Consider the following 12,473-nt stretch of genomic DNA (forward strand, 5'->3'; position numbering starts at 1 on the left):
CATTGTTTCCTTGTAGTGGAGATCTGCTTGGGTCACCCCCCACCCCTGGAGGTTTGAACCTGTAGTAGTCAAATAGCAGCTGAATATTGTGTCTTCCCAAATATAACTCAGATAAAAAGAGATATTCAGTGGCTACTATTCAGGTTTGAAATGCTCAAAAGCTTCATTTGGAAGGGCCTGAAAAAAGTACTTGGAGTACATAAGAGGTGGAGCAGGCTTATTCTCTCTATTGTTGAACTTCTCTCTATAACCAGTCTCCCTCTCAAAGAGGTATCCAACTACCTATATATGTAGTTGTAATTTGCAGCCAAAGTTTTTATCCCAAATCGAGTTACTCCTGTTGTGAGCAGGAATAATACCATCCAGTTCCCTTTTGCCCATGTAGCTCTCATTAGTTCCTATGGAAGAAAACATCTAATTTTCTTTTTTTTTTTTTATTTGCTCCTATGAAATATCATAGGAGACAGCTTGTATCACCTTATTTCCTTGTATTATGATTCAGTGGAAATGGAAACAGAATAAAATCTCAGGAGTTGGAAAAAAAGTCCTGTTCTGGAGTTCTTTCTTGATGCATTTACAGGGATAGTATTATGATTGCGCTAGCATATTGTAATATTTCTCTCAAAGCAGCTTTGTGTCCATTTGTCTGGACTATTACCTATCTAGTAAGTGTTTTAATGTACCAGTACTCGCTAACTACACACTCCCCATCCCAACCAATGCATTCATACATCAAACTTACATTCACTCTCACACATTGCAAGGCCATACACCACGCACATACACTCTCACACTCCAGTACTCAGATTCATCGTTCAAACTTGCACATCACTAAAATTACTCAATACTGTACAGAGGACACAGCACTTACAGAAAACAACTTTTATTAAAAAAGAAAAAAAAATTCCTTCTCTTTGCATAGAATGGTGAAAGCGGTCATATCCTGGAGCCTTTTTGAATGGGGGAGATGAGGTGATACTGACTCTAGCTTCTATCCCCTTCCTCTTTCCTGGAGGTTGAGTATAAACCAGTGGCGTAGCTATGTGGGGCCATGGGGGCCTGGGCCCCCTCAAATTTCCTCTGGGCCCCTGGTTTTGCTGGCAGGGGTCACCAACTGCTGCTAGCTGAAGCCTTGTCCAGCGCCAGTCTCCGGCATTGCCGTGTTGCCTGCCCTTCTCTTTCTTCCCCCTCATGTCCTGCACGATCCTTTTAGTGAAATTGAGAGTTTCACTAAAAGGAGCGTACAGGATGTGAGGGGGAAGAGATAGCAGGGCAGGCAACACGGCGATGCTGGAGAAGGCTTCAGCTGGAGGGGGTTGGGACCGCCACTAGCCAAGGTATTTGCTGCAGCAGTGGGGGGGGGGGGGGGGAGGGAGCAGCGGGGGGGGGAGGCAAACCAAAATTTCCCACCACCCACCTCGGGCTCTGCCCCCCCCCCCCCCCACCGCTAGGTCTGGCTACTCCCCTGGAAACATGTTAGAATGAGGCTGTAAGACATTAACAAGAATAGTCAATCAGGGTTTCTTACAGATAATATAGACCAGCAGGTGCCAATCAGGTAGTGAATACAACTATAACTTCCACTGCGAGGCAGTTTTTCCTCTCCAGAACCAAGGAGAATGCATGGTGACATTCCTGGACTATAAGATACAGACTCTTTGGAGAGACTGCAGCCTGGCAGTATCCACAAATTCAGATTAGGCTTCCCCCTTGGAAAGGATCCCAACATTAGGGGGAGTCCATCTGAGAAGATCTGATAGCAGCTACAAGTATGCCTCTTTCTTTGAGGCTGCTCAGGCAGAATTTTTCTTGATTTTTGTAGATCTTCTCTTCTCCCTCCCTTTGTCCTGTCTTTTGTTATTCTCTCTCTGTTTTTAGACTGTAAGCAGCTCAGACAGCTTGTTTGATGGGTGGGATAGAAAGTCCTGAATAAAACGGGATTTGGAATTTATACCACTGCTGCATGCTCTGGGTAGAATGGGAAAACAGAAGAGGTAGGCAGAAACTCTAATGCATGGGGAAAACAGTTAAATGAAGAAGCACAAACAACAAATGCAATGGCAGGATGCACAGAAGAAAGAACACGTACACAGTACTCAAAAAGGCCAAACTGTACCCAGAGAACATAGAAGAAGAATGGGTCTTTCCATTGCATTCAGCAGAAGACCACACCTAAAGCACAGAATCAAAACAGTGTCATAGTGTACACACACAAATGAGCATGACAGAGGGAGAGCACTTGCACAAAAGAAAAGTTGGGCCAAATGATGGCACACAAACAAAAGAGGAGTATACACCAGCTGCCATGTCAACACACCAAATACCTTATGAAAAGGCAACTTGCAGATATGTATAGAGCAGTGGTTCTCAACCCAGTCCTCGCTTTCCAGGATACCCAAAATGAATAATAAGTTTGAGAGATTTGCATACAATGTTGTTAATGCATGCAAATTTACCTCTTGCATATTCATTGTGGATATCCTGAAAACCTGACTTGTTGGGTGTGTCCTGATAACCCCTGGTAAAGAGAGATTAACTGGATGCCTCTACTAGCAGGAGCTGTTCCTTTGAGTCTTCAAACTCATGAAGATCAACCCTTGGTTATCAAAGCATACTTACCCCCTCCACTGCTGTCTCCTCCAGAATTCAAGGTACCCCAACTCTTGCTTCCAAATCAAGGAGTCATGGGGTCTGGTTTGGCCTGAAATACATTTTAAAAAGACAACACTCATTAGTAGACTGCAACAAATACAAAACAAAGTATTAATCTAGATCAGTGGTTCTCAAAACTGTCTTTGGAGACTCCCAGTCAGTTGGGATGTCGGGATATCTGCAATGAATATTCATGAGATACATCCTTATACACTGTCTTCCTATTCTTAAATGCAATTCAGAAGTTTCATGTGCTCATGTCTGAATTAGTGATAAGTCAACATTTTCTGCATGTAATATATTTAGATTGCATGGTGCAGAACAGTGTACATCACAAGAGGATTGCTTATCTGCTGTTTCTTTGCTTACGATTAAGGAGCATAGAATAAATATTTATTTGTGGAACTGCTCAAACATCATCTAGTACCTGGTAGTAGCAAGTTAGAATGACCATCACAATCAAAAACTGTAAACAGAAAAATAAAAAAAAGCTAAAGAAATCATTGGGTGATAGAAATGTATGACTGACCCCTTGCATAGTCCACAAGGACAGAGGAAGCATCAGAAAATATAAGACTAAACAGAAGATAAAAATATCTTCCTCATATTTCATTCATGATTGTGTCCTGAAAATCCTAAATGAAAGGCAATGGAGGGTTGCAATCTGCTTACTATCCTCTGTTGCAGTTGGCTTCCTGTACAGCTAATTCATCACTTCCAGTAGGCTGTCCAGAAATGGACTTACATGGTGTGTACAATGAGGCCAGCTTCAAGTCTGGAGATGTCCATCCATACCCAGTAAACGGATACCCTGGATGATGATATTGCACATACAGAACTGGCCAATATGAGAATCGAATACTTCACTATGCTGTAGAAAAGTAGGATGAATGTACAACATAGCATTCCATTTAAATCCAGGCAAAAAAGGTAAACATCAAAAAATTCAAGCATTGACCATATATGGCAGGCAAAGAAATTGTCAGACCTAATTTAGTAACTATATTTTGGAGAGACTGAGAAACTTTATCTAAAGATTTGATTCAAATATTTTGTTTATGTTCATACCACCCATATTGGACAAAGCAGACTGACAAGTTTTATCTCTTTCAGTATACATCAAGGTCCCTCTCTTCACAGCAATATCACTGGACTAGAAGCTTGAATTGGAGCCTTGGATTTCTGCCCGTGTTGTGTCTATTACAAAAAAAAATGGGAGGGGGGTTCAGCTTCCTGTGTTTTCCCAGATGGCTTCATTTTTGTCTTACTGTAGCAATGAGGAAGGAAGGACTGGGGAGGGGAGGAGGAGAAGAAATGTTCAGAAGGATTTATCCAGTTAACATGGATGTTAAACAGATAGATCCTCAGCACTGAAAAGTTGTAGCTATTGTGTGGTTAACTTCACTATCCATCCAAACTAGATATAAAGAGGAGGTCTAGGGGTTGTGCTGGGGGTGTTACTAAAAGTTATACAGCATACAGTTATCTGGTTAATTAACCAGTTAACCTGGTCTGCCTATATACAGTCATAAGTAAACCAGAAAATATATCCAGTTAACTTTAATCAGCTGTATTCAGCAGAGTGCCAAGTTAGCCAGAGATATCTCTCTGAATCTGGTTAATAATGCTATCTTAGTTACACAAATAAATCAAATTGAAGTGAAACAATATAAAACAAGTAAAATCAGAAAATACAAATTGTTTCTGATACAGTAGCTAGTGAGGTAAGAACTGCCCTTTGATTGTCCACATAGTGGAGAAAAAGCCTCAGCGTTTGCTTAATTCAAGCAGCTCTTGATTAGCTGTATCAGCACACCGAGCAATGGTCACAACTCCTATGACTACCCACTGTATTTTCTTTAGAGATCCATGAGGTCTAAGCATCGCTCAAATTGAAATTATCCCCTAAATTACAGTTACATTGACAAGAACAAATCATTTTAGAATCTGCTAATTAGTAACAGTTTTAAGAGCTCCAAATGTTGTTTAATCTTTTGTTTCAGTCTTTCTGAGGCAGATGTGTATTTTATAACAAAAGGGAGCACATCCCTTTCTTGTGGTTTACATCTATAAGCAATGCTCTAGTAGCAGCTGTATTCACCACCTGCTGTGGATAACCCCCACTCATAACATTTTCCTTTCAGAGTCACCGCATGTACATTGAAGGACTCGGTAGTATCAAAATATGGTAATATCTCAAAAATTGAGAAAATGGTATATTTGCACTCATATGTCAAGGATGCATACTAGAAAAATGCAACAAATTCTGATCAGTAAGTTTAGTGAACACTGATGTTGTGAAAGATTCACCATCACACTCTATTGCCACATTTAAAAATGTCAAATGTGAAGGGTGAAAAGTGACCTCAAATTTAATAGAAGAATGACACAGATTCAAGTATTGTACAAACTCCTTCAGTTTTTCTTGTGTCCCCAACTACAGGAAAAAAAATGTCATCTATGAATCGCACCCAACTGACAATCTTCTTATAATATATTGAAGAATACACCCATCAGTCTTCAAAAGATGACATAAACAAGTTAGCCAGAGAAGGTTAAACGACGTCCCCATGGCTACACCTCATATTTGCTGGTAAAATGTATCTTTTCCAGGTACATGTAACTGGGTATAGACCAACTGAACATTGACCAAAAATGAGGACATTATAATGTCTTTGTATCGCTCCATGGTGTGACTGCACCTTGAATATTGTGTTCAATTCTGGTCACCGCATCTCAAAAAAGATACAGTGGAATTAGAAAAGGTACAGAGAAGGGTGACAAAAATGATAAAGGGGATGGGATGACTTCCCTAATGAAGAAAGTCTGAAGCAGCTAGGGCTCTTCAGCTTGGAGAAAAGACGGCAGAGGGGAGATATGAAAGAAGCTTATAAAATAATGAGTGGAGTAGAACGGGTAGACGTGAATCGTTTGTTGACTCTTTCCAAAAATACTAGGACTAGAGGGCATGCAATTAAGCTACAAAGTAGTAAATTTAAATGAATCAGAGAAAGTTTTTCTTCACTCAACATGTAATTAAACTCTGGAATTCATTGCCAGAGAATGTGGTAAAGACAGTTAGATTAGCATGGCAATACTTATGTACTTATGACCCCAGAAGTTCTCTAAGAATAGCTGGTCTCCAGAAGCAATATTGACCTTTCTGTACCTTTCAAGGAAATGTCTAAGTATGTGTATAGATAAAAGAAAAATTAAAAGTTTAATGTTCAATTGGAATTTTAGGTGTTTGAATGCACAGTGCACTGCAATAGTTTGAAAAGCAGATATGGAGTTTGCTAAGAAGTGGTTTAGTTCAGTACTCATCATATTGTAGTTTCTTTATGATAATTATGTTTAGAAATGCAAAATGGTATAAAGAGCTCTGCTTCTTCAGTAATAATAATCGTACTCCGCTGCACTTCATCAGATTTCCACTTATCCTATTTAGTCTACAGTTTCCTCTAAGCCAAACAAGTTAATCTCAGTTTGGCCAAAGGTAAGCAGCATGTCTGTGAACTCTCTCCTGCTTAAATGAATTACAGTTAAATATTTGTGCAGCATCAGCTAACATAATAAAACTACATGGGCTAAAGAGGTTCTCCATCGGCATTCTGTCAGTGGCATTTTCTATGGGCTGCTACTGCCATGACCACCAGGCTGAAACCCCTCTCCCCCCTCCTTACTTGCCTTGTTTTCCCGCATACATGGGGGCAGGGGGAATCCGGTGTAGGGGTGGTGGCCCATAGAAGGTGCCACTGACAGACAGAATGCCGATGGAGAACATCTTAAGCTGGTGGGGTTGAGGATCTGGGGTTGGGGTCAGTGTCAGGGGGGCATGGAGAACAGGAGGTGGGGCAATCTTTTGTGCCCCCCTCAACTGTGGGCTCAGGCCCCCTCAAAAATGATGGTCTGGCTATGTAGACCAAAAGGGGTGATCACTAGGCAGTTGGTTGGCATCATCTTCATTGTGTGGGCCTTGGGATGAGGTAAGCTTGTGGGATTTTTCCTGGTCAGGCATATGTTTCAGGGTTGGGAGAGGTCGATGCCTCATACTCCGGACTCAAGGCTCCCAATTACACATGACATTCTCCAGGACTTATGGCTTGATTAGGGTAGCTTTTTCTGACTATGAGACTCTCCTTTTCAGCACTGCATTTTGTTTAGCCTTTTTTTGATCATTTCGGGTAGGTAAACTGGTGCCTCAGTCGGTTTGTGTCCATTTGGGGTGATGTGGTTCTGCTGAAGATTTTGAGATCTAAGACAGATCAGCTGGGTAGGGGTCAGTTGGTCTTACTACGGAAGGTGGTGGGCCCGCTCAGTAACACTATGGCATACCTAGAGCGTTGTCAGCCTCTTTCTGGTCTATTCTTGATCCACCTAGATGGCAAGGCCCTCACCAGATACCAGTTTGAGGCAGTTTTGAAAAAGGTATTGGGGAAGTTGGGTCTGGACCCTTCATTCAGCATTCATTCCTTCTACATAGGTGTGGTGACTAGTGCCAATACACAGCAGGTTTGGGAGAGGCAGTCATTAGGAATATTGGTAAATGGTCAACAAGGGCATTTCAGGATTTTATCAGAAGACCATGGAGGCTCCTTTAACAACAACAAAAAAAACAAAGTGAGGCTGCTTGTGTCCACTAGACGTGGGGGCTGTATTAAGTGATGGGCTTTGGCTTAGGGAGTTGAGTAACAGTCCGGTAGGGAAGGGACGGCTGCTCTACTCCTAATCCTCTCCTTACGTCCTTCTCACTCATCTCTTTATCTTCTGGATGGCCTTCTGGTGCATTGTCTCAGTGTCCAATTGCATTTTTTGCAGATGTCAGTAGCCACAGCCTGGCGTGGATCATCAGACATTCTTTTGTTTACTGGGTCAGTCATAGGGCAGTCCTCCATCCAGGTGGTCTTCATCCTGGGATGACAAGTTTTGGTGTCCGGATCTCTTGGCTGGGAATCACTGCACTGGAATGAGATTATGCCTTTGTTGCAAGGGCGTAGCCATGCTGGATCACGGGTGGCTGGGGTGCATCTTCCTTTCCCTCCCTCATCCCAGCCGCGAAGCTTGCACTTTAAATTAAGGGTGCCAGCCAGCAGCAGTACACACAAGCCCACTCCAAGCCTTCCCTCTGCTGCGATCCTTCCTCTTGGAAACAGGAAGTTGCATCAGAAAGGGTGGATTGCAGCAGAGGGAATGCCCTAGAGCGGGCCTGTGTGAATCGTTGCCTGATGGCACCCTTAATTTAAATTGCAAGCATCACAGGCAGGATAAGGGAAGGAAAAGAAGTAGTTCTGCACGGGGTGCAGGGAGGGGCTGAGAGAGAGTGGCTGGACCTGTAGGGGAGGGGGGATAGAGGCCGAAAGGAAAAGAAAGAGGTGCTGGACCTGCAAGGAGAGGGCTGGAGGGAAGAGAGAGAGGTGCTGGACCTGCTAGAGGGAAGGGAGAGAGGTGATGGACCTTCAGGGGGCCTGGAGGTAAGGGAGAGAGGTGCTGGACCTCCAGGGGAAGGGGCTGGATGCTGGAGAGAAAAGAGATAGATGCTAGACCTGCAAGGGGACTAGAAGCCTGGGGAAAAAGAGGACCTGGATTGGCCACTGTTGGAAACAGGCTTGATGGACCTTCGGTCTGTCCCAGTATGGCAATACTTATGTACTAACATAGTAGATGACAGCATATAACGACCTGTACAGTCGATCCAGTCTGCTCAACAAGATAAACTCATATGTGCTACTTTATATGTATACCTGACCTTGATTTGTACTTGCCATTTTCAGGGCACAGACTGTAGAGGTCTGCCCAGCACTAGCTTTCCTTCCCAATTACTGCTGTTGCCACCCAATCTCTGCTAAGCTTCTGTGGATCTATTCCTTCTAAACAGGATTCCTTTGTGTTTATCCCATACATTTTTGAATTCCATTACCGTTTTCATCTCCACCACCTCCCCATGGGAGGGCATTCCAAGTGTCTACCACTCTCTCTGTGAAAAAATACTTCCTGACATTTTTCCTGAGTCTGCACCCCTTCAACATCAATTCATGTCCTCTAATTCTACCACCTTCTTATCTCCAGAAAAGGTTTGTTTGCAGATTAATATATTTCAAATATTTGAATGTCTGTATCATATCATCCCTGTTTCTTCTTTCCTCCAGGGTATACATGTTCAGGTCAGTAAGTCTCTCCTCGTACGTCTTGTAACTCAAATCCCATAACATTTTTGTAGCTTTTCTTTGTACTGCTTCAAGTCTTTTTACATCCTTAGCAAGATATGTTTTGTACTTTTTTGGGATATTGCCAGGTATTTGTGACCTGGATTGGCCACTTTTGGAAACAGGATGCTGGGCTTGATGGACCTTTGGTCTGTCCCAGTATGGCTATACTTATGTACTTATGTACGGCCTCCAAAACTGAACACAATACTCCAGGTGGGGCCTCATCAATGACTTGTACAGTGGCACCAGCACCTCCTTTCTTCTGCTGGTTCCACCTCTCTCTATATAGCCTAGCATCGTTCTGGCTCTGGCCATTGCCTCATCACACTATTTTGTCACCTTCAAATCCTCAGATACTATCATCCCAAGATTCCTCTCCCTGTCTGTGCATATCAGACTCTCACCGCCTAACATATACGTCAACCTATCTCATGCATATTCATTATGGATATCCTGAAAACCAGAGGGGCTTGAGAAACAATGATCTAATAGATGAACATGATAAAAGAGAGGGCCAATTGCGTCATCCAGTCTGTCTGGCTATTCTTATCATACTCTGCTGTGGATCTACCCCAGATGAAGTCTGAATGTAGCTCCCTATACAAGTCAGCTTTTGCTTTGGTGACTTCCTGTACTTAAATGAACATCCAGGCTCGCTCCCAAGTCTTACTATCAAGTTTTGCATTCCAAATAACTACCAAAACTAAGCTGTGTAGTGTTAAATGGGGTATACATTTTTTTAAATAAAATAAATAGTGCTGATGTCCAACCATCTGGCTGCTCCATGCTTGTTAATGCTAGCGTTGTAACCATTTGGGCAGAGCAGGAAGGCAATCTTAGCAGGCTTGAAAGCATTCATCTTGAAATGTTCAAAGACCGGCTAATTGAAAATAATTGACTAAATACATGTCAATCTGTCTTTAGACCTGGGTAATGAACAGAGATAGTTCTTGTGTCCCTTCTTGTTGATCTGCACAGAAACCGTGACAGGGGATCTGCCTCAGTACTAGTGTTGTGGGATTTCTCAGCAGCCTTTGACATTGTGGAGCACAATATCATGCTTACAAGACTGGCAGAAACAGGTATCAGTGGCACAGTATTTATGTGGTTCAAATCCTATTTGTCCGACAGCAAATTCTGTTCGGCAACAGCACATTATTACCTTGCACATTGAACTCTGGGGTGCCACAGGGATCCATACTGTCTCCCATTTTATTTAATAACTACCTTTAAGTAGCTGCTTTGGTCGATAGACACAAAATTCTACATCTATGCTGATGATCTGCAAGTACTCATACCCATGGAACCAGATCTACTCACAGCTCTGATTGCCTGCCTAACCGTAACTCAGGACTGAATAAACAACAAACTGCCTGAACCCAACAAAACAGAGATTCTTTGGGTACCTACACAAGTGGGCAAATATCTGACTTCAAAATACCTTTCGGGAAGTATGAACTCCCCCTAAAATCACAGGTCAGGAATCTTGGAATACTGCTGGATGCATCACTATGATCCCGTAAAACCTTCAAAAATTGTCTCCATCACCTACGACAGCTACAAAATCTCTCTCCATATATTGAAAAGATAAGCCAGACCACAGTGGTCCATGCCATGATGACATCATGACTAGACTGCTGTAATGCACTGTACACTGGTCAAACCAAAAGGAGTTTGCATCAGCTCCAACTAATTCAGAATGCTGCAGTACGACTGATAGAAGCCTGCAAGTGGTGTGACCACATCACACTCTTCCTGCAAAAACTACACTAGCTACCAGTGCCTCCTTACAAGTTTAAAACAATATGCTTCAGTGCTTCACTTTCAAGGCCCTCAGACAAAATGGGCCACTTTATTTAAAGAATAAGTTAGCTCTTTACACACCTTTGAGACCTCTAAGGTCCTCTCAAGGATCATCACTATTTGTACCCTTGATTTAGATTGTAAGCTCTTTTGAGCAGGGACTGTCTTCTTCGTGTTCGATTGTAAAGTGCTGCGTACGACTGGTAGTGCTATAGAAGTGATTTATAGTAGTACCCTTGTCAAAAGAAATTCTACGATTTGATACCTGCCAGTGAGCCTTCTCAGGAGTAGCCCCCACACTCTGGAATTTAATTCCAGAAGGGTTATGTATAACTCAAGACTACCTCTATTTCAGGAAGCAGGTAAAAACCTGGCTCTTTTTCCAAGCCTTTAATATAGAGGGTGACTAGCTTGCTACACACACTGTAATTTCGATCAGTTCCTTATATCTTGCTTAACTGTACAATGAACTTGCCTTGAATTTAGCCAACCATCTAGGTATCCCAACTGATTCTGAACCAGGCATCTTGCCCCCACCTATATATCTGCACTTGGTCCCTCAGCTACATGGTAAGCTGTATTGTAGAAAAACATTAGCATCATATCTATGTTAGTTGAATGTTTTAATGTGTGCTTATTAGATGTTTCCTTAGTATTATGCTAACATTGTATTATATGTATGGTATTTGTGAATTTCAGTGCTGTTAAATGTATATACTGTAAAATTATAGTCCTATTATTAGGTTTCAATTTGCTGCTTTCAAGTTTACCTCATTTATTGTATTTGTTTATACTTGGTTATTTTACTATTGTTATGCTGTTAACAAAATTGTAAGTTTTATGTTAAACTGTACCTGCTGTGCACCGCCTTGGGTGAATCTCTTCATAAAGGTGGTTAATAAATCCCACTCAATCAATCAATCAATCAATCAATCAATCAATCAATAAATAATCCTTAGCTCAATAAAGGTTTAATTTTTAACTAATTTGTAGCTTTTCTGCTAGATTTTTAAGTTGATGGAACAGCTTTTCAGTTATCTCAAAGGCAGTTTCATTTTGGATTATTAAACTTTTATCCAGTCTCACTTCTGATCTGTCCAGCCAGCTAGTCCTTCTGCTTGGGGCTCTCTCTTAGAAATTTCCTGAGGCCAATATTCAAAGGGTTTAGACTCCTAATTGCATATGTCTTGTGTGAATTTCTTTAAAATGTGATAAATAAATCCTAATTAATGCTTGAATGTTTGATGGAGATGCCCAGTTGTGGATTCAGTTGGTTTGTTCCATGATGAGTAGCCTGGTATTCCCTAGTGATCCCCCATCCAAATGCAAGTCAGGTCTGATCCTGATCAATCAGCTCCCTCACGGGGAATGCATGTCTGTGAGTAGTGGGAGAAGCAGTGTTAACTATTTACTTTGTAAACTTTATTTTTGTTTCCATTTACCACAGTAGCCACTATATTACGAGAGGTTAACAGTGATTTTTTGTCAACTCTCTCTTGCTCTCAGATCATGATTTCAGGCAGTTTCCCAAGAGTTGAAGTCTCCTTGACAAGTTAGCACCTTATGGAGAAGTGCAAGCCAAACAACATTTATTGTTACAATAGTATGAGCCAGCTTTGATGGTTTATATGTGAATGTTATCCTTCCCTAAAGCAAGCAGTTTTACAAATTGGGAGACCGAAGCTCCAAACTGAAAGCATGAAGATGCATCATGGAAGTATTTTCTGCATCAATGGATTATTTTTAGACCACATGGTGGTCATAAACTGTAAGCAGAAAGTGTGACGTGACATTAAGTCTGGATGCCTCACT

Source organism: Microcaecilia unicolor, chromosome 6 (assembly GCF_901765095.1).
Source record: "Microcaecilia unicolor chromosome 6, aMicUni1.1, whole genome shotgun sequence".
NCBI classification, from domain to species: Eukaryota; Metazoa; Chordata; class Amphibia; order Gymnophiona; family Siphonopidae; genus Microcaecilia; species Microcaecilia unicolor.